General features: G+C 30.6%; 1 long non-coding RNA gene across 1 annotated transcript in view; it reads left to right on the top strand.

Moving 5' to 3' along the window:
• The window catches only part of LOC111028774, a 33,660-nt gene extending 11,119 nt beyond the window's left edge, over positions 1-22,541 (top strand). Inside the window, exon 3 of the long non-coding RNA XR_002603936.1 lies at positions 22,096-22,541. This is a non-coding gene — a long non-coding RNA (uncharacterized LOC111028774). The remainder of the gene's footprint in view (positions 1-22,095) is intronic.
• The last annotated feature ends 2,375 nt before the right edge of the window (positions 22,542-24,916 follow it).

Here is a 24,916-nt window from a genome sequence, read left to right as displayed (position 1 = left end):
GAGATATTTTTTATGTCTGAAATTGTTGTTGAGCTACATACTTCTATTAAACGGTAAAAAATAAATATAGGTAGGTGTACGTAATGTTATACCACATGAGTGGGTAATTACTTTTAATTTTATTAAAAATGATATGTGCTCGAACAAAGTTGAAGAATGGCCCGGTGGTGATATTGTATTATATTGACGATAATTATTATTTACAGTCGAAGGCCAAAAATAAATTACATGTCGTCGCGTCGCGCGTCGTCGTCGCAACACTATTGAACATTCAAACTCGCCGTGTGATTGGAAAAAAATTGCACGAGTTATATTCGGATGTAATAGGGCAGACCCGGATCGCCTCGTTCCGCAGTATAAATCAATTTGCATACGTCGATATCACGATAATTAGTACTACAACCGTAGCACCTATATATATATATATCTCAATATCTATAAATCGACGTTGGCAGTAACTTATTATTTCATTATTTTCGAAACGCAGCAGATATTACATTTAACGTGCCGAATATCGTAACAAAACACATATTGTAGTCGAATTACCGAATAACCCATCGTGTTAAAATATACGCAGGGTGCATATGTTTATCGTTAATACAGACAGACGGTCTAGGTTACGACCTATATGTGTATGCACACACACGCAAAGCGAGTACGTACGTCAGGTGATATAAATCCCATGGCGCCAATTAAAAACTATTATACATAAATAATATATTATAATGTATATGCCTGTGAACAGGTGAAATATACCATACCGTACAAGGTCAGTATTATGGTACGTGTGCTTCGCGTGTAATTTAATACCCGATACGATACGATACGATGGTTTTAATATAATATCGTTATGATTATGATTATATAATATTATATGAAATAGGGTGACAATTGATAGCGCTGAAAACGGAGGAGAAGTTAGCAGATGCAGAAAATTAATTTGCTGCCACAGGTGTGTGTGTGGTCGGTGCCAATAAAATATTATTGGCAGTGTGCGAACATAAATATTATGTATACAGTCTTATGTGTATTTACCTATGTAGTATGTATGTATGTGTATGTATATCAATTCGTGGAGGTTTGCAATATATTATTTATGTATACCGACAACTCTGAAGAAAATTGCATTGCATTCAGGTAGGTAGGTAAATATTGTTGTCTAGCTGTCTGGTATTAGGTCGTCTCAAAGGTTAAATAATTGAGTTTACTTGGTATAAATTCAAACATTTCTTTTTCTCTTTACTCATGCATTTATAATGTATTCGTTGAAATAAATTTATCATAATTTGTATTATTGACGAAACGAATATTAGGTATGTAAAATGTTAAGAACAATTGTATTAGCCTTTAATGACTTAGAATTGTTCGTTTTATTATACGTATTGATTATTATGGTAGGTAAAATAATATGACATGTTGGTAAACGAGGTATAAAATGCACATAAGTATTTAACCATAATAATAGTAAGTCATCATAATATAGTAAGTTATCAAATCTATTGTGGTTAATAAAAATACATCGATATGTGCGCTGAAAAATGTAATAACCACAATATTGTTATGTTATGTCCAAAAGTTATAAAATATCGATTTTCTTGTACAGTTGAGTTAAAGCCGGTAGAATCGGCAGTGCCCACGAAGGAATGACAAGGGCGAAAAACAGAGGGGACATTATAATGAGTGAGTGGTTGGTGGGTATACAAATTGGAAGAAATGAAGCGTAGACGGTAAATTGACACCGGTAGGAATGGGCTTGGGGAAATAGAGGATGAGCGTAGTGCCGGGAATTGAAACTTCTCCCCAGGAAACGATCTGATTATAAGGACCCGGCAAGAATAGGATTAAAGGACCGGCTCTGATAAGAAACAGGTCTCTCTCTGTGTCGCGCGCGAAGGATAGTTTCCTCTATACACAACCCAAAGGGCAAATAACATAATATATATATTTGAGACGAATGTTGAGAAGTTTCACCCTGCACTGTGTGTGCTTGTTGCTGGATTATCATGGATTATGCCCGTGTATATTGCAGTTTTTAAGAGTTTCAGTAAACATTTTGAAAACTTCTATCACTCTCAGATTGATATATATAAATTATAATTTTTGGTAGTAATCTTAATATTACAGTTTGAATTATATCTCGTTCGGTTAGCTTACTTTCACCAAGTTTATATACACATTATACATATAATTTATAAAGCAATATGTTTTCTTGTATATTGATTCATAAAATTACACATTGATTTATTTTCTTGAAATAATAGAGTTGCTGAATACAATGTATTTACATTTGAATAAATATTAATTTTTTTAACAAACCCCAACATAATAAATATACGTTTTTTGGTACACAATTTATAATTTGATACACGTCAAACTGTAATGCAAGTTTTAGGGTAAGATAATATATAATTGACTATTTGTAGAGACTTAATCACAGAAAACTTTGACAATACTGACTGAAATGTGAATGTTCAACAAATGTATTTTAACAAATAAGATAGTTTCAGAAAATGAAGAAACGACACATACAACAAAAGTATAAGTATATACAAATGCGTAAACTTTTAGTTTTAAACTTAATAGACGATTACAGTAAAGATGGTGAGTGGTTAGAATGATTGTAAATTACTTAACTCGAGTACTCTACAGAAAATCGTACACCTACATATAACTCGTGAATTCTCACCGACGTCTCTGGTTGGTGTAGGAATTCACATTCCGATTTTTCTCAGTTTCAAGTTTAATAAAGTGCACACTTGGATACAGCGTGTAAACGTTGTTTATATATCAATAGTGAATGAAAACCGATCGGAATATTTTAATCGGTAGGCACCGATAGCGCTTGTATTTTGAGTAAAAAGTGTAAAATACTTGTTTTATTAAAAAAATGGAATTAAGGGTACAAGTCAATATATCGAGCCTATTCTCCCTGTCACTGAAACGTGTATCGCATAGTTCAAACACGACTTATCCGGGGTCAAATTCATCTGATATAGACCTTATTATCTACCTCGATATGGCCGACCTTCACGATCAAGAACTTTCTTCTAGGCCCTTAAATCGTGAATTTTCCCTCGGTAAATATTATGTGATTTAATTAACCGTAGAGAATAATATGAAATTTTAATTAAAAGTTACGTGATGCATATATTATTTCAATCTTAACATCGCCCACAATAATATAGTTAGGTGACTAGGTAGTGGATAACTCTTGTCCAGAATTTCAGTTGAATTGAATAGGGTGTAACGCTATTACAAACGTAAATATCGATTTCGGAAAAGACCACACATGTACTTCGATTGTACTCAAGTACAGTGTACAGTAATTTATAATGGCAATTGTAGAAAATAATTACAACGGTTTCCACGTACGTGATTTCACGCGCATTGTTGAAATCAAACGCAGTAATATAATGTCGTTTAATTAAAAATGGTTTTAGAGTTAGAGAGGAGTAAATAATAATAGTAGTAATAGTAATAGTATAATAATAATAATAATAATAATAATAATAGGGTTTCGTAAAGACGATAATTACAAGCGGTTATAACGTAGGTATTAAAAAATCGGTGCTAAAACGATTCTCATTAAAAAGTAGTTTATAATTGCTTCAAATTATCGTTCAACGCGCCTTGTTTATGTGGTTTATAAGTTCCCCAAAATATGACTATTAGGAACATGCTCGTATTAGTATATTGATCGCATTTCGAAATATCCACACCTACTTTGATTTACACAATTGTGTTAGGAGTTAAAACTCGAAATATATTTAACATCGAGAGATGGCTATACCTCGTTTGAGAAAAAAAAATATTAATAACATAATATAATAATATGATCCCTATACAGATCGAAAACTCGCTCTTGTTTCTGGCTAAATGGTTAACCTTTCTTTGTTATATATTATACACATTACACATCACATTGTAATGATTTCCAAAATCCAACGACTATAATTATTTAAGTGAAACATGAAAGTCCGTGTTTGGGTTTTTTAAATTAGCCGTTATAGAGGTCAACAATTGCGTGGCATACCTACCTAAACAAAATACGTGTTTAATAGGTAGGTAGGTACATAACATATTACAGTTTAAAATATGAAATTCAAACAGCAATCGTGTTTTAAAACGCATAAAAAAAATATTTGTCCGCATTGAGATATAAGCAAATTAACTGGTAAACGGATTTTTATTTAAAATTAATTTTTCTAATGTGAAGGTAATTAATGTTTATAATATTTAATATATACAGCGTATTAGCGCTGGCTAATTGGATCAGCGCTGGTTTTTTGGTCTTCCATTATTTTTATTATTATTGATGGATTTTTTTTTGGAAAAAATCGTTATGGAATATTTTCGTGCCACACTAATTATTATCACACGCATTCGGCATTCGTTTTAATTATTATTATACACATCCATTATAAATTATACTTATTATTATTATTATTAGACTGTATTGCGCTGTTAACTCCGCTGACTATATTTCACTATTTACACGCGGACCAAACGACGAAGTAGAAAAAGAGGTTCTTCCGTTTTATATCCACTGGAGTTGTATGTTGCGTATTTCAATATGATACTGCAATATTATTACTGAATATTATATTTTTATTTGAATCGGTCCAACGCGTGAGACACGACCTTTCCTCGTGCTCTATTTCATTTTCTACTTAATGCTGCCACTGCTATTATTATTATTATTATTATTATTATCATCGTCATCGCAATCGTGTCGGTCCCAAGAATCCGTCGAAAACTCTTTCCATGATATACTGCCTGCTCGCTTAATAATATTGTACTCACGTCTATGTGCCTATTATTATTAGATACTTTATACTCACACGTGCGTGTGTGTGAATTCGAATTTTATGAAACGACCTCAAATTTTCATCCGTCGAACTCGAGACGTTCATTTACGCAATCGAGTCTTCACATCTTTTTCATTTTATATCGATTAAATTTTTTAAAATATTGCGGAATACAAATTAAATTTTTTAACATAACCTAACTTTAAATATTTTAAACCCTAAATAATTATATTTTCTGAAATTTTATCTCAAATAGGAAGTCAATTATTTAAAAAATAATTGAGAGATATATGGAATTATGATGTAGTATCCATGAAATTTTTCAGCACTATGTACTACCAACATTATATATATATTATAAACTCATTAGGTACAAAAAATAATTCGGTTATAAAAATTGAACACGCAACTTTTTAAGTATGAATATTGATTATACTCAACTATTTTAATGATATTATATTATTATGTATGTAACTTAGGCTTAACGATTTAGTATAATATTGAACTCATCATATTGACGAAGAAGGTACAATTCGCAACTCGGTTTTTAATGAAAAAAAAAATAATAATAACCGAGTGCTTCTGGTTCAAAATTGGCGGAGTGAGTGACCTTGCGTCCTTGCAATGTCTATATATCATCTTTATGTGCAACCGAAGCAAAATACAGTACTATGGTTGTGAAAACGTAAGTTTGACAACGTTGTACAAAAAACTGCTGTTTAAATATTCGGTAGGCACTTTTGCTTCAAATTGTTTAGATGCAATGTTCTACGGTATAAAATAAATTCTGGACAAGATACAGTAATATGATGTTGGGCACTCGTCTCGCTCCACTCACCTGGACGCATAATATTATAGTAGTTAATATTGAGTTAAAATTTTAATTTTTACTCATAATAAAAATATACAGTTTTAAAAATATAAATTGACTGATAGGTACTAATGTACCGAGTGTTAATATATAAACAAGTTGTATACTAGTTGTATACAAGTTGTATACTAGGTACAAATGTACATTATATAAGACTGAGCATCACAGCTCACTCCGTATGTATAGTATTTTTTTTTGTTTTTAAATCGTCGAGTCACCTTGTCTGCGATGAATATATTATTCAATTATGATATACAAATTCACGTACAACAACCGTACTATCACAGCGTAGGTATAATAATAATAACCATAATAATAGTTTTAAAAATATAATAATAATGTGTATGGAGAGACTTGCGTCCGCTTGGGACGGATGGCTGCAAAGGTGACGGTTTGAGTGGACAGGGGTGGTCGAGTTGGAGGTAGACTCGTGTGATGGAGGGTTAGTTCGATTTGTTAAACGTGCTCGTTTTGCGAAATAAACGCGTATACCTCCCACCCGTTTGTCCGACACTGCCGTCCACGGGCTTCGTAACGAGACCAACCTACCCCGAGAGGGCTGAGAGTACCGTCATCGGGTATGTCGATCACGTACGTCGCCCCTCCACCCCTACGGATTTTCGCCTGTACAGTCACGGCGGTGGTTATATGCTTTGATTGGAAAGAAGGAGCGGCGACGGCACAGGAGCGTACAATATAGAGGGCGGTCCGCCATGTTTTACTGTTTTAGTAAGACGGAAAAACGGGAAAACGCTGTCAACCACCCTGTATACTACATCTGTAACCCGTCTCTCCCGGTTGCCGAACAGGTAGATATATATATAGGCGGTGGCGACAATTCAATTACCAAAACGAACCATATCATTATTCCGGGGTTACTGCTCACCGCTGTTGTGGCGGTCGTTGAAGTCTGCTGGAATTTTTTTTTTTCAGTGACGAATATTCTGAATTTAGAAATTAATTTCTATAAGTCCCATACTCACCCTGCTTACACTTGTGTAGCGTTACAACAACCATGTATATACTCACACCCAAAACGTTATGTAATATGATGTGTGTGTGCGTGTAGGTATTTCCCAAATAAGTAGACGCTTTACAAATTTAAGGGTACACTCGTAAGTACCATAATACTATTATTATAAGGTTTAATGATAAATATTTTGTGAGCTGACCGATCTACATAGTACCTACTATTAACGTTAAAACGAGATTTAAACCCTTAAATCATTCCTAAAAATCACTTATTTAACCCTTTATTAAAATCGTTAGATTATCGTTTATAATCAAGTAAAATTAATGTTACGCCATGTCCCAAGTATAGTGTAAATAGGTTTTTCTATATAATGTATTTTCTTAATATTTTATAATATTGTCATTTATCATACAGCTCATAAGCCATTTTAATATCCTACAAATTTATTTATTATAAAATTTACCATCTGAGTAGCGTATGAAATATTATTTTTCGGAGTTTCCGTGTAACCACAACATTATATTATATAGTATACGATTTAATGTTTAAGCGTTACGTTGTTGGGGGGAATTTTCAAAATACTTTGCAATTGTAGTAAATGGCCCGTTACGACAAACAATCTATTATGTCGTTAAATGAAAAATCACCCAAAAAGTGCAGGTTGGCGCCAACCTATCTGTTAAAACTGGAGACGTACGAAAACAAATTCGGTATAATAATTCAAAATAAATAAATGTACAAGGTATTATTTTTGGTTTTATCTATTATAATGTATTACTAAATAACTTATAACAATATAGTACGAAGTTAACGTCTATAATATATTCAAAAATTAATTCAATACATTTTTTACCTTTTTAATATAACAGCTAGTTAAGATTGGTTGCTAATCTCATTTCACAAATAAAATAAAATATAATACAGTATGCAAATACGATTGAACCAATATTATTCGGCAGGAATCAGTTAATACTATTAAAATGTATGTTCACATTTTTAACAAATGATTGATTTATCAACTAAATTCTAAGCTTTGCCTAATTTCATAGTATCTTTGTACATAGAACTACAACGATGCATTTAATATTTAATTTTATAATAATAGAAGCCGTATATCCAAATTGAAGAGCTCAAAATGAATATTAATTTTAAAACGTCCAATGAAAACGTCCCATGTTTATTATTTTTAAATCACAGCTGCTCTCCGACTATCGCATAAATAATCAAGCATTTTTTAATTTGTTTTCAATGACCACCAAATATGCCCCGACAATAATATTATACTATACTCATGACAACACAAAAGATTGAACCCTTTTTATGCATAGCGTGCAATCATGTTACGCCGTTTACTTAAAAAGACAATGGTTCCTAATCGTGTGCGCACCTACTCTTTGAAAATTAATATTTAGGGCCTACGTATTACCCGATATCCATACTGGAGAGCACACCTACACAAAGTGCTTAGCTAGGTAGGTACTACAATAACTGTGAGCACAACACAAAAGTACGTATGCGCCGAGTTAGGTTATCTTTAACGAAGAATAAACGAGACGTTTTTTTTCTCCGTTTTGGCTGGAGATTTCTTGTTAGAGAATTTCCAGTACAAACATCTGCGATGTGAAAAACAAATAGCAAATGCTTGAATAACGATTTACATTATGGTTCGGTTACTCTGTACATTATACCGCAGTTAACCGTGTTTTATAAATTCTCACGTATTTGCATAATCCCGGGTTCTTATAATTAATTAAAAGCAGCAGCTTATGTGAAACTCTGTACGTAGGTAGGTATATATTATAATAATATATTTATATATTTTACGTATACATAGACGTGCTTGAAAAATTTAACGAACGAGGTTGTTTTAAAGTTATAAAACGGTTCAAACGCTTTTCGCGAGAGCACTGGTGTAATACAAAGTTATAAGAATATGGTTTTTTGTGTGGACGCGAACAGTAATAAACGTTTTTTCTAGGCGTTCATATTAAACCTGTGATTATAATAAGTTATAGTGTGGCTAGTAAGTAGTAAAATAGGAAATAGTCTAATGTATTATTTGAAAACACTAATGATTAGTGTTGCTAGTGTTGCAGTGCCCTTGAAAATATTCCAATAATAATAAGTTTCGGTGGTTCTTCTTATTACGTGTCGATATGATAATTAATAATTAGTCTATGATGATGTAGGTATTATAGTACGGTACAAAAAAAACTACTACATCACGATTTATTGCACGTCGAAAAGAATAATTGAGTCGTATTTTATTTGTTTTGATATAAATCAAAATTTATTATTTTCACACCAGCAAAAAAAAGTTCAGTTTTTATATGCATGAAAATAAAACGAATAAAGATGTATACTTCATAATTATAGACGTATATCATATATACGTTAAAATTCGATAGCGATTCGAGACACCATAAACACGCATACCCTCGAGAGAGTGCTGCTCTACATTATTCAGTTAAGTCACAAAAATTATCATTTTCGAAGATCTTAACCCGCAGGGCAAAATATTATAATAAATATATGTGTGTGTGTGTGTGTGTGTGGTATATTTCATACTATGCCTCAAGTGTAAATAATTTATTCAGATTAGTTTTTCGGTCTTTTATGTTTCCTTAAAATAAAAATGTTATTTATTAATACATATAGTGAGACAAAAAAAGGCAATTTCTTCAACCATATCCCAGTTAAATGGTTTAGTTCGAAAGCAGCTGTTTTGGAAAACAGTTCAAACGATCTGAACGAATTTCAGATATTTGTTATTATCTTAGATATATCATGCCAGCCAACAACAAAGTGGTCGTGTATCAAGTATTCAAATAAGTTGTTACTTGTTAGTAGTAAGTTTATAAGTTTGTTGGTACGAAATTAAATTCACTATAAATCACTTGTATTCACGTAAATGAGTTTTCATACAACTATGGACTCCATTTTCGTGTAAACATGTTTATTTGTACTTAAACACCAAAAAAGAGTTCGGAATTACTTTTAAAACCTAGCTATGTTTATACTATTGTGAATATGCGTAAATATACCAAAGACCAGAGTATTGTACTTGTCTACATGCAGTCAATTTCAATCTATTCGTAAAAAAAAGTTTGACAAATGGATTTTAAAGAAAAACAATCAATCGAGATTTAAACATTCTAAATAAATGAAAGACATGGTAAACATTATTTTACATCGTCAACATTTTTTAAATATATTTAAATACAAGTAGAATGAAAGTTGAAATATGTAGGTTAAGAAATAATATTTTAATAGTGTGCCTATAAATCGATGTGTTAACCGTAAAATAATAATAATAATAATAATAACAATATAAGAATAATAAAAAATGGTTTATGTTTGGTACGGAACATTTGAGTTGTTTGATATAATGAAATAAAACATAATAATAATAATAATAACAATATAAGAATAATAAAAAATGGTTTATGTTTGGTACGGAACATTTGAGTTGTTTGATATAATGAAATAAAACAATATTTATACGATTAATCATTTTTTTTTTTTAATGTACTCGTCGTGTTTTCTAATTTTATATGTAAAAATTTTAAATATGTAGTAACTCAAAAGTATTGATATTTTTTTTAAGCTATTTTATTATTTTTCTACATTACATTTCATTTTCCAGTGAAGCCTTTCAATATGTACAATTAATTTAATTATATTGTATTTGAAATGTACAGTTATAATATTTCATAGTATTATAATTCAGATTTCCTTCCAAGATCTTCAATTTATTGTTCTTTCTCATTAACTTGAACTCAGATTTGTAGTTGAGAAGGCATTATAATTATTCACAATGAACGTAGGTTGCACTTCCTATTTTTTTCTGTTTATTTAAACAGACAAATTTTCTACACGATCGCATGAATGGCTCGTTCATAAATCACGATGACGCGTAACGTAATATAGGTAAAACAATTTTGTTTTTATTATTATCACTATTTGTTTTTTCTTGCTATTGTTTTAATAAAAACCTATTACAGGCTATTCAGAAAATAACCAGAACACAAACTCTGTATAGAAGACACTGTGACTAAGACGATTCTTAGTGATTAATGAATTAGTGATTATAATTTTATTATACTGCAGAACAAAAAAAAATATATTTATTTTATAATAAAAATAAACAAATAAGAATGTATATTTCTCACCTTAAATTGGTAGTGAAAAATAAAATACCATTTCCGAGTTAATCACTGAATAATTGATCAAATTGATTGTCGTAAATCGAAATATAAAACTTTTTTTTTATTATTGCACGGCACGTTTCAATTTGTCATTAAATGATTAAAAAAAAAAAAAATGGACCGCCGCACTAAAAATATATATTATTATATTTCAACGTATTTCCGTTTAGTATCCCCTTCCCCCTACCGCCACCACCACACACGCTATTACGTTCTACCACCGCCAAGCAAGCAAAATAATGTCTTTATTCTTTTAGGATGCTATTTCCACCCTTCCGATTTCTACTTGACTGTATATCGTCTGATGTAATTTCATAGTTTTACAAAGTTAAAAACTAAACGCCATAGAAAATACGAAACTTTCACAGACCCCCAAAACTTCAGTATATTAATCATTTTGCATCCGGAAAAAAGTTTTCTTGCAATATTTTTCTTATCCCTTTCTTACATATTGAACTATATCTACTTCTTTCGTACTTACATGACTACACGTCTACATAAGAGTACAAGACCCTAAAAAAATGTTAACATAATTTGAATGCCTATGCATTCGATGTAATACATACACACACGATCAATTTGAGGTAACTAGTTAATAGTAAAATCAAAAGTACTGTTAACTTGACAGATAAATCTAAATCCAAATTGTTATATAATCATACTTTTTTAGCAAATAGTAAAGTTATTTAGGTATTAGTAAAATCAAATGACATCTGTTGTTATTAAAATAGGTTAACCGTTGGCTACTATTAGTATAATATACTATGTATACAATTAAAAACGAATAATGCACAAAAAATTACATACTTTATTTCAACCATCGTGATTCTTTAAAGCATTGTATATGATGAAAACACATTTGAATAAAGACACCCAATTTAGTATTTATTTAAATATTTCTGTTTTTCAAATGCAAATAGATGAGTTTATACAGTCTCAATTGAAAAGAATAAAAGTATAATCGAATTTAATAATGTTTATCCTGTATACCCTGTAACATTATCCATACAAAAACAAAAATCGTGTTAATTTCAAATAACGCTAATCTAAATCAAGTATTTTTTTTTAAGATTAAACATAAGTAAATGTAATCTATAGTTTTACATAATATATATATGTATACATAGTTTGGAGATAATGGTAATAATCAACTCCTTGCAGTTTCTCGTACCAAGTCAATTTTATTTTGTATACAATAGCCCAAGAATATTCTAAATGTTTGTTCAAATTTATACAACATTCAATAAAATTAGATTTTGCTTTATAGACTGATGCGAATATCGGTCATCTTCACAAACAACCCCTACTCAGGTTTCTTTAAGTGACCTGGTTCGTGTTTCTTATGCGCACCACAAGTATAAGGACATGGTATCCAATTTTCCAAACCGATTTAATATTCAAAACGTGTCACACCCGGATACGACACTTGTTTATTTCTGTATTAACGTGAACACTCCGGGTGTGGGGAAAGATATATAAGTTTACTGAAATTAAAAGTTGGTAGGGAGAAAAAGAAACCGTTCGCCAAGTGTTTCAGAAACTTGTCAATTAAACCCCTTTCCACCCTTTTCCACAGCTCCACAGCCCCACCAATGCAGTAAGTTTTTGCGTTAGTAAATGCACATTCAGTACTATATATATTATTATACACGCACGCACACAGACACTCACATATATTACAATACATATATGTATACAAATATAATGAAATAAAAAACTCCAAGTTCTTTTTTTTCATCCTTTTCTTTCATCGTATCTCCTTTGGGGTAGGTATACTCTTTGTTGAAAAAGCACTTTGGGCTAGTTTGAATATTAAATTCCATACGAAAGAATGGGCCCTTTGCCTACCCACGTGGCGGACAGAAATCTTTATTAACCAAATATAGAACACATAATATATATAGTGAGTAGTTTATGTATACATATAAATTCTCAATAACTTAATAAACTAGTTGTATACCTACGTGTTTTACTTCGCAGTCGACATTTGATGACAACGTGACAAATCAAACCAAATAATACACGTTGAAAATGTTTTTGTAAAACCACAAGTTAAACTTTGAACTCGATTTGGACGTCAAGCAGTTGACAAGCTGTCACGATGAATAAAAATGAAACTATTCAATTCCGTCTTTATCCTCTTACTAGGTACTCTCTATTTCTTAACAATTTAATCTTCTTGGTTTTCATTTTAAACGGATTACGAAATAACTTAAGATATGCAAATGAATTTTGAATAAATAATTTCAATATAATACTGCTAAAGAAGAACGCGATAATGGTACCCTCTATGAGCATGGTAATAACTTGTAAGTTGTATCTGTATTTATAGCACTCACACAGCATTCAAATATTCCAATATTCATAATAAGTCAATATATAAATAAAAACAAGAACCATTAATAATTAATAAAAATCAATTAAATAATGGACTTTATTTTAATGATGAAAGGTATATTATATAAAAATAATTATAATTGCATAGATCGATTAGAAACCAAAATATATTTATTACGCTTCGATCAATAGTCATATTTAAGATAAAATAAAGAGGTTTTTTGGGTTATAAGCATTCTATACATTTACAGAACAATTAATAAATGCCCAGAAACTTTTACGATTACAGTTTCTTTTATTTATTTATTTATTTTTTTTTTTTAATAACCGCAAAAACCCCAGTCCAGCATAATTAAAAGTATTGAAAAAGAAAAACTGGGGACCGAAATATGTTTATTAACCAAAAGGGGTTCTTCGCAACTCGCTTTTAATCTCTATAAGCCGCATACCTAATGGGTTTCTTTTCATCGGTTTCAATTTTTTATTATTATTATTATTATTATTATTATTCAAACCTCCATTTCGAGAAAGCAATCGACCGAGTGGGACTATTATTTCAGCACAGAAGGCGCCTGTATCATTTCAAATGAAACGATTTTGTTTTAATATAAAATACTCAAACTAAATCGAAAAAAAAATTAAATAACATTTCGAGCTCTTACTGTGAAAAAGTAAATATTGTTTTTTTTGTTTAGCAATTGAATTGAACGGAAAATAGTCTCGTTCACGCTAGACTCGTTTATCTAGTGAAATTATATTGGAACATTTTTCCTTTTTTAGGTGTAGTACATCGTTAGTTACGTGAGGTAGTTGTATAAAAAAAACTTCTGATCATTGTTGACTTTTGTCATATATAAGAAACTTTCATGTGAACCATACAGCTATAGGGATGAGAGAGGGATGAGTTATGACACGGACCGTTCAAGCGTTCGTTAATTTCTTTAGGGGAGAAGCATGAGACACTTTTTTTCTGATCAAGGTGCAAAAAAAAACCCAGTGGATTTAGGGTATGATGAGCGTAGAACTTAGCTTTCGAGTGAGTAAGATGGTTGAGGCTAATGGCAAATCGATGATTTCACGAGAAAGGAGAGAATCATCCGTTAATTCTCCATGAGTCAATGTGGATGTAGGATATAACCTTTCTGCTATTTTTTTCCGTAGCACGTCGTTAATACGAGATTGCAATTCGATAAAATAAAAACTTCATTTTTGAGTTGTACATTTTTAATAACGTTCATCGATCGATCCTTTCTTATGTATTGTGAAGTTAAAAACATTTCAAAATGCTTTTACGCTGGCTGAAACGTATTTTAGATAGTCTATTGAATTTTTAATTTAATTTTTATATGTTACTAAAAAGTGTTCATGAAGATACTAGTTTTTATTGTAACATAAAACCGTTTACTTTGTTGGCTTTGTTAGTAAGTTTATTTTTATATTGATCCTGGTTACTTGTCAGCTAAGGCTCAACATTAATAATAAAATATTACTAAGAGATCTTAAAAAGTAAACTTTAAATACAACTCCAAATATTCCAAAAAAAAATTCAAAATATATTGTATATGAATAAAGAATCATCCCCAGTGTATTATATTATATTTATTTTATTTTAAGATATACCTACGCAGTATTTAAACAAATAAAAATAATTGATTATGCCCCATGAATATTAATACAGAGAAAAAATATTTTTAAATGTTCAAAAAGCTATTGGTTTAACAATGTTATATTTGTTTTTTTTTCATACGAAAAATATGGAATCCAGAATTGATATTGCTATTCGAAGCAATTCAATATAATATAGTGCATAAGATAAGTATGTAATTTCTCTAATTGCTATAAGAAACTTAAACAAACTGAAATTTATGGAACAAAATAATGATGATTTTTTAGTAAGTCATGGTTCTCTTTTATACTATAATTGTAACTCCAGTGAAATAAATTATTAATGCTTTCAATAATTTCAATAATGACATTCAATTAGATAAGTGATACGACTGAGTTACTAGATATCATATCGGTAAATTGTATTAGAAATAAAAAAATTAAATGAATAAATACTAATTTAATCTAGGTATAGGTACTTGCATTATTTTTATGTAATAATATCATATCGTATGTTCACATGATGTGTAATAATAAGCATAATAATTATAACTTATATTTTTTCACATACAACTACGATGTTTGTTAACAAATAACAATAAAACAAAATACATATTCTTCGTGGACTTAAAAAATTGTACTACATCTGCATTACATATTTGGTAATTGCACGCAAACCCGTCAACTACAGAGTATAATTTACCGGTAAGGGTGGCAATAAATAGAACTTAACACTTATTTTTTATTTGTATATTCCAAATTGCATGTTATGTGATAACGAGCTGTCATTTCCAGTCTCGACGACATTTTTAAAATCGTCAACCATAGCATTATTTTTCCCACCCAAAATAAAAACTGACTCGTGTCGTATCACTAGTGTCTTTGGGACGCGCCACCACCCAAAAATGAAAAAAAATAATGGTACCCTCCGAGAAAGGGTAATCGTGTATGGAAGCCGTTTATAGGAGCCACGTTTGAGTTATGTGACACGGTCGCACACGTGGACTGTATACGATCTCTGCTCTGTTCTGTGCGTGGTACATAAAACTGTCGATGGAAGTGGCGATAATAAAATAAAGGGAGTGAAAAAAATAAAGAGCAGGACAGACAATATATTAAGTGTCGAACATTGGGATTCATACAGTTAAGAAAAAGGTTTGTTTAGAGGGCATGTTTTTTTATGAAAATCGTTGCGCATAAACCAAAAACAAACACGGGGAGAAATGTGCCCAGTAAACACCACCGCCCGTCCACGATGATTTATACATAAAATATACCAACATATTGAAGAAAAAAAATGTCGAGCTTGTGTTTTCCTTTTCGGGCAAATTTAATGAAACATAACGGTCAATACAGTACATGATATTTCTTGTAGCGTAATACTATAATTATTTAGTGATTAATTTGTTTCAAAAACACTGACGGTTTGTTTACTGAATAATATTTTAATATGTCAAACACCGTGTACTCGGGAGATATCGTATATTGTACACATGATTCACTTGACTATATTATTGTTATTTGTTCGATAAAACAAAATTATATTATATTAAGTATAGACTGTGCGGCCCAACCAGTATAATTATTTTGTATTCCACTCGTATAAGTTTAAATAAAACAGAAATATATTTTCAGGGGAATTCGAGTTTATTTTTTGAATATTTTCAAGTGCATTATATGTATAATATGTAGCGAGTGATAATACATGGTTTGGGATAAAAAGAGAATAGTATAACTCTGGTATACAATCAATCGTGTGAATTATTAATGGGAAATGAAAGAACCCTGCGTTTATAACCTGAAACAACCTTTGACATGTAAAACGTGACCTTTAAATTTACTTAATGCATTCCATAGTACAAACGAATTTAAAATTATATCATTCTATTAAATGTTTTATTCTTTTTTGTTGGTTCATTTTATATAGGTACCCCCCCCCCCCTAAATTGTAGGCAGATAAAAACAAATATATTCATAAATAATATATGCTAATGGGTTTTGATCGGAGATTATTGTACATACTTTTTAAATATAGATGTATTAATGCATAAGTATTTTATTGTAGCAATAACAATTTTGTTGTATAGTGTGATTGGTGTCGAATTTGGTATTAATTACACGTACTAAACACGTTTGAAATGATTTTAAACAAATATATGTTCTGTTTCACATAATTTTAAATTCTGATCAAAGCAAATTCAGTGAATTTAAATAATAATAAAGTATTTAAAAAAAAATGTGATCAAAAATTAATACAAAATGCCTTTTTAAATTTCCAAATAAAACTTGAAAATCAATCAAAAAATTATAATTATAGTAGATTTAGATCTAAGATAACAAAAAAAAGTAATTCGTGTGTATAGAATTATTAGTTAAAAGTCCTCTCAAACCTTGATGCTAACTAGATGTTTCATTCATTTATGTGTTCGATTATTATTTTACTCATACTTTCAAGGAAATATAAATATAAAACAAAATAAAAATCTGTGAAATAATAAATAAATATACGATAAAAGTACGAAGGTATGTGAAACATTTTATATCTTCAATTATAATTTTGATTTATTATATTTTTTCAAAACATAATCATTTTTATTGCCAACTTAGTAAAAAGTACCCTTACACAAACGTCTTCGTATAATATATTTTCTTGGGTACAATAATTTTAAAATCAAAATCTATTCAAGAAATTTGAATAACAAAAGAAGTGACAACAAATACATAAATAATCCATTACTGCCAGTAACAAGAACCCTTAGGTGTACGTCAAAAGGTCTTTTAAAATTATTACTTTAAAGACCCCCACTTGATGGTCACTTAAACATATATATATAAAAAAAACAAAGTATGTACCAACATTAGATTAAGAAAGTCAAAAAAAAAAAAATGATAGGAATTTCGAGATACGATAAATAGCATTATTATTATATCTACCTATATTATAATTCAAAATGTACAGCAAATCAAAAATATTGAATTTAGAAACACATAGAACAACAATTGTTCATAACAATGTTGAAAATGTAGTATTAGCTAATATATATAAGCTGAATTTGTGAAAAACTAATATTTTTAACTAATCTTTAATATATTTATTTATTGCAGTTATGCTATAATAATTGATAATGATGACTGTCAAGACTCATAGAGTCATAGGCAGGTTCACAATAATATGGTATGAATTGAATGTACGGTACCTTGTCAAATAATATTATGTTTATCGAGTTTACATATTATTATTATAATATTATATTGTTTGCGATTTGTTTGCCAATTTTATTGAATTGTGTATTTTGGACGTATGCGTGTTGCATGTATATATATTATATTATATTGTTGTGTGTAAAAAGGAACAATTTGACAAGATGGTTATATCAATATTGTTGTAAGCCGGAGTCTTATATTATAGGCAGAAACAAGCATCGGCGGAATAGTATGAAAACAAAATATCGGAATGAAATAAGGCAATGTTCTGCAGATCGGTTGTATAATATATGTTATACTGAATGGGTATATATTTTATTTTTTTACAATCGTATTTCGTGTTCCATAATGGATTGAATTTTCGTCATGAAAATGAAATTTGTCCAATCGACGGCAGCGGCGGCGGCGGCGGCGGCTGTCCTTATGTCCATATATTTTTAGAGAGAGGAGAGAAAGAGTGCGTACGTATATGTATATATTAGGTATATGTGTAGGTGTGTGTGTGTGTGTAAATTATTTCTATTTAACTCTGGAACGCGTGCAGTGGAAAAACTTAATGATTTCACCGGGTTTTTTTACGACAGGAAAGGGGTAAACTAGTACGAAGTGTGTGTGTGTATGTCTCCAAAGCAGGGAACTCGTCAAAAAGGTGCCGCAGCCGCCGCCGCCACACCATATCGCGTCGTTTCCGATTGACGAGATTATTATTATTATTATTATCGTCACATGCGAGGAGGCGGCACTTATTATGTTTACGGTTATTATTATTATTACTATGATTGTCTGCTGGCCACGTGTTCCCAACTACAGTCAACTATCATACTCTTCTGCTAGCCAGATAGTCACTTAGAAAATTAAAAAAAACTTTAACGAGACTGTAATCAATCAACAACGACAAGATGACTATAATATACATTATACACTATATACCTACTATACGTTATAATATGTATGGATTCGTATATTTATATACATATAGCTATCAAGGGTTAGGGTTTCTATAACCGACGGCTGGTGCAGTATACTCAACTGCTGCAGCAGTGGTGTGTTTTTTGACTCTCTTAGAAATGTCTTTTTTTTCCTCTATTGCACTGTATTTGCACCGCCCATCAACCCCGAAGAGTGATCTCGTTCCTTATTGTGTCTTTGCCGTTCGGTTTGTAATAATCATATTGTGGTTCGGTGTCATGGTCGAACGGAAACCGAAACGGACCCACCGCGATGGGAGTGAAAAAAAACTTGACGCAATATGTTCTCATCTTGTCTGTTTTGCAGCAGTCCGAGTACCTTCTGCGTGGCAGAAAAAAAATAATAATAATAATAATATACGTTGCGTCCTTACCCATGTCGGATTAGTGCGATTTTCAACCAATTCAAAGTGCACTATACGTTGGTATGTGTAACTCGATGGATTAATTGAATGTTATAAATATTTTATGTGTGAAATAAATCGGGCATTCGGAATGGCCGTAGTCCTCGTTTTTAATAGAAATAATTACCCTTTTTTGTCTACCTGCAGTTACATAACAATATATAGTGCAGCTCATTAATATTCATTAAGTTGTTGCCTTTTTTGTTTAATGTTGTATTGGTGCAAAAATGTGTTAGACGATAGTTTAAATATATGGTCGAACTAATGATTATCGTTTGATTCGTTTGTAAATAACTACAAATTACATTAGAAAATTAAATAATTTATTGTGGCAGAACGTAATCACTCATTAAATGAAAGTCATTAATTATTTTTAATATGTACCTAGATATAATAGTTCTGCGTCTATAATATATGTTTAAAAGAGTATGTTAACCGTTATTACAAAGAGGTTTTTGGAAACGATTTGCCGTAGATTGCGATTTTTGATTGGTTCGTCAAATATTTGATTTAATCCAATAAATTAACATTCAAAAAATAAATGATTGAAACTTTGACTGATCGTATAATGTACTAGCTTCAATGTATAAATCTGAAATCATGGCCGCGGCGTTTTAATTTAAAGCCAAGGTTAAACAAATTAGATTAAAAATAACTTTGTTTACATACTTTATAACCAATCTAATTAAGTAATTACACTAATTCCGTTAATTCTAAGAACGCACAAGAGCCCTAGCTACCACACACACGATATTATGTCACGTTGAAGTTGAAACGCTGCGAGTAAAAAAACACACGTGTTTGTACGTTTTTTCATTTTCATCAGTAGTTAATTACTATTCACTGGAATATTTATACAGTTGTTACAGCGATCTTAAGCCGATTAGTAGTAAATTCAAATGGATTTATTACAATAATAATAATTGTTATACTTTCAGTCTTCAGATGTCAGTACAACATAATACGTACTATAAAATATTATTGTGTAGGATTTTATACTAAAGGTATCTATTATATTATATCTTATAGTAATTCATGAATGTTATATCCATCTGTTTATCCGTCACGATTTCTGATGACATGGTACCAACTGAATACTAACCAAAATATTAAATGATAAAAAAAAATAAAAAAACTGAGGAGTTACTATTTAGTTAAGACCCAAGACTATACAAATGTACTTAAGTACTTTCACTTATACTTATCTCAAAATATATTTGTACGTTTAATAGGACAAACATTTTTTCGTTGTTATTATTAAAAAAAAATATACATACCTACTCATAAACGTAACAAATGAGTACTAAAAATCTAAAATCCGTACACATACATAGTAATAGGAACTTTCAAATAGTACGTAATGACATTTCAGCATTTTTTTATTGCTAAAAAATGTAATTTATTATGTACATACTTATGAATACAATCGTTCGTATTATACACGAGTACGATACACTAATGATATTCTTAATATAAAAAGTTAAAACTTATAAAGTTGTTTGTACATGTGTAAATTATTATAAATAAAAAAGTCATCTTAGAAATATGGGTATTATCGTAGATTATTTAACATATTAAACATTAAGCGGTACACTAAACTTCTGGTTACCAATAACATTGTTTATTTATATCAAACAATATAGTTTTACGAGACATTGTGGGCGTAAACTCCTACAACAAGCATCATAAAATAATTTTGATTTATTATTAAGTATTGTGTTATTGCCGTTCAATTAATTATATGATATTGAAATAAACGAATATTTAACTTTAGCATATAAGCCAATAATCGGTATTATTTATCAGTGATAAATTATCACGTTTATTTAGATGTTGTGGCTTCTGTTTAATAGTATAAATCTCATACTAAATTATTTTGATTAGGTATAAAATTACACATCATGATTTTGATGGTATGGTATATTTCATTTCAAACTCATAAATCACGTACATATGGAAAATACAAGAATTGCATGCTCTTATTCGGTGTTCTTTCTGACTATTTTCAAAAGTATAAATCTATGCAATAAAATGTGTTTTGAATCACGTGAGTAAGAGACCTCCTGTGGTAGGTGCACCTCACTCAATTTTAAATTGTTTTAGTTCAATGTTTTCTGTGTAAACTATAACAATATTTTGATTACCAACGTCGAAGAAGCTTTTTAAGATAATATATATATTATTATGTTACAACGTAGCTATTTTGAAACCAATTTCTAAAAACTGTACCTCTTTTCTTTTCCTTTCTTTGAACTTTCATGAAAGCAAAAATATTGTTTTTAAATTAAATATTAGGTTCATTTTTTATTTCGTTTACTCAAAATACCTTTTATTCTATTGAGTTCCACGAAAAACAACCATACGGTGCTTATTTCCTCATAACAATTTCGTGTAGGAAAAGAAAACATGAATATAAGTAATGTTTTATACACGTATCTATTAGAATTATGAGTTTTTATTATCTAAAACGATAACAAATTAATGGGTAAAAATATGTAGTTTTATTATCGAGCCATATATTATATTTCAAAAATTATTATCTAAGGCTTTTAAGTACCTAAAACCAAACTAATATTGTTTTCACTCATAATTGGGTATTAAATATTGTATATTATTTAAACTTCAATCAGGATTTAAATATAGAGATAATTTTTAAATAGTTTTGATTTTACTTAGTAATACGTATATCCTAATGAAATATTTTATTTTTGTTACAGGTAATGTTGAAAAATCATGAACAGTCGTAGTAATCTTACCGCGATCGAAGAAACTAAAATGTTGACCCATACATTTTTCATAATTTTCATTCCGTATCTATCGAACATAAATCACTTGTTTTTAATGGTCCGATCACTTAAGCGCTACTCACTCTTCTCACTGTCGATATGATATACGATGTAAAATGCAAGTTCCCAAAATATTATCCATCACAAAATCATGAAGTTATATATGTTTGTAATTTGACCGCGTGTCCCATCGAAAAATAATGCATCAATTGGAAAAAAATGGAGTAAGTAAAAATCATAAGAAACTTCGAACTTCTAAGTTCAACACATCCGTAGTTTAGACAACAAATTAGTGTTGTCGGCTTATTTTATTTTCTTGAACAATGACGTATTATTATGATTCATACATCACAAAAAATATTAAATTATAGTTGTTAATATAAAATTATTCATTGTACATATACCAACGCCATATCATTTTTATTGATTACTTATTCAAATAAAAGTTAACCTTTCGCCACAATACTATTTACATAACATCACGGATTATTGATAATTGGTTTTATTCGTATTAGGTACTTAAAACAATAACATTCCAGTGGTATAGCGAGAGTGCTTTAACTCGATAACAAAACTATCAGAATTTTAATCTATTCTTAGAACCGTTTTACATCACCTACAAAATAAATAATATTAAACTTATATTATAGTGTTTAACATTTTATTATAAATTATAATATTATATTAGGTGTGCCGTAAGTTTTTTTTCCGTGTCGAGCTGTTTCAAATATTATAATTTTATAATCAATCATCATAATTATAAATGACCTCTTAAGGTAATATTTACACAGCCGACTATACCTATTATATTCAGATTATATATAAGTACGTGTAAGGAATCAATATGGTATTATTAATAATATATTGTTACGTTCCGTTGCTCTTCGATCATCAGATTTTAATATAATAATGTATCTTGTCATGTGGCCAGAAAACTAAAATAAGCAGTGTAACCGCACAATGGGCGTATTACGATGATGATATGATTATTTAACTGATGACGGAACATTCCGCATGCGGTATTATCGTTTAAACGAGTTTCGATTATAATATAACGCGGCAACGGACAGAGTTGAAATAATAAAATGCACTTATATCGTATATTAGTATCAACTAAAGTGGTTTAAGTCGGAATAGTTTCGTATATTGTGAATATATCACCTATATAGAAGACAATTTTTTTTTCCCCGACACCACCCACGAACGTCAATAAATCATCATTATTCCCCGCGTAAACGCGTTTATACAATAACAATACTATCGTACAATACTTTACTGATATGCCTATATTATATGCTTTGAACGGTTAAACGTCAAAAAAATAATATTTGTCGTCGTTCTCCGAGGGGACTACACCAAGTCCGCGTGTATAATATTATTATGCCGCCGCCGCGCCGTCGTGTATATCTCGGTCGGTATTTTTCATATTTTTTTTTTGCGACGATTCACTTGGCTTATTCATACGTATACGGCCCTCGTTTCCAGCTTTATAGTCCGTGTGTAGAGGTGTAATAGTGCCTAAATGATGTACGTCGTATATTATAATACCTATCGCATATCGGTATTCGGTACACACACCTCGCAATGAGGGGCGACAAAACCGTGACGACACTCGTAATTGTATACAAGGTGAGTTTTCTAAAGGTAAACACACTAATTTCCCGATTAAGCAGTATTAGCGTTTTTGGAAATATTTGTTTTGACGTAACTTGAAGTCCTAACAAAATAATATTTTTTAATATTATCATTTTTTTCAAGGTTTTTTTTTTTTTGAAGGACAGCGCTTTCTCCTGATGTATTAGGTACATATTATTGGGAGGTATAGCAGAATATTTTTGTGAACAATTCAATAAGTACCTATACATAAAAATCCAATAACTCCGAACGAATAGTTATACATAGTATTGTATAGCTTTAAATACTAATGATCGCCTTTAAATAATTAATATTAACTACTCGTATGATATCGATACGATTCCCAGACAATAGTATCGCCCTTTACATTGTACCACGGTTATGCCGCATGTCCTGCAGGATTTGATGATTGAAATATTACATTTAAATACGTCGTGGTACATGTATACCAGACACGCCGTGTATATTACTCGCATCATAATGTGTGTAATGATAAGCGGTGGCGCTATTAAAACTACACACGATCGCCCCTCGTCGGTGGTAGGTATATGGCAGAGTATGATGAATGAACAACGGCGCTCGCAGTCTCGGCCGGACCGCCGACCGTCGATGTCATATTTTAATAATAATAATAATAATAATAATATAATAATAATAGCGCAGCATAATATTATAACGATCTCGAGTTTCCTGCTCTCCCGGTCCACACACGCGCGTGCGAAAACAATAGAATTATATAGCAACAACAATAATAACAGTAATATATGTACACATTTTAATATATATCGACGATGAGGCCTCCGAAAGTCATTAACGGCGCCCGGACGACTGCGCCGCGGTTTTCGCTCGTGTACCGCCATTAATTACTCGCACACAAAATCGGTACCGGGCACGCGTCGACGTCCCGTTGAAATAAACATTTTCGATATTATGATGTCTTCTATATTATATTATAATATACATGTGTACCGATTTTATTAATTTTTATCAATATTATTACCACCGTTAAAGCTACCGTGTGAGCCTGTCGTACGAATTTCGCCGCACACGATACAGACATTTCACTAGCAGACGGAAAATCGTCGCTATACGCACTCGTCGTCATGGAGTCGGCGGC

Source organism: Myzus persicae, unplaced genomic scaffold, assembly GCF_001856785.1.
Source record: "Myzus persicae strain clone G006 unplaced genomic scaffold, MPER_G0061.0, whole genome shotgun sequence".
Classification (NCBI taxonomy): domain Eukaryota; kingdom Metazoa; phylum Arthropoda; class Insecta; order Hemiptera; family Aphididae; genus Myzus; species Myzus persicae.
This window is presented reverse-complemented; position numbering and strand designations above follow the sequence as displayed.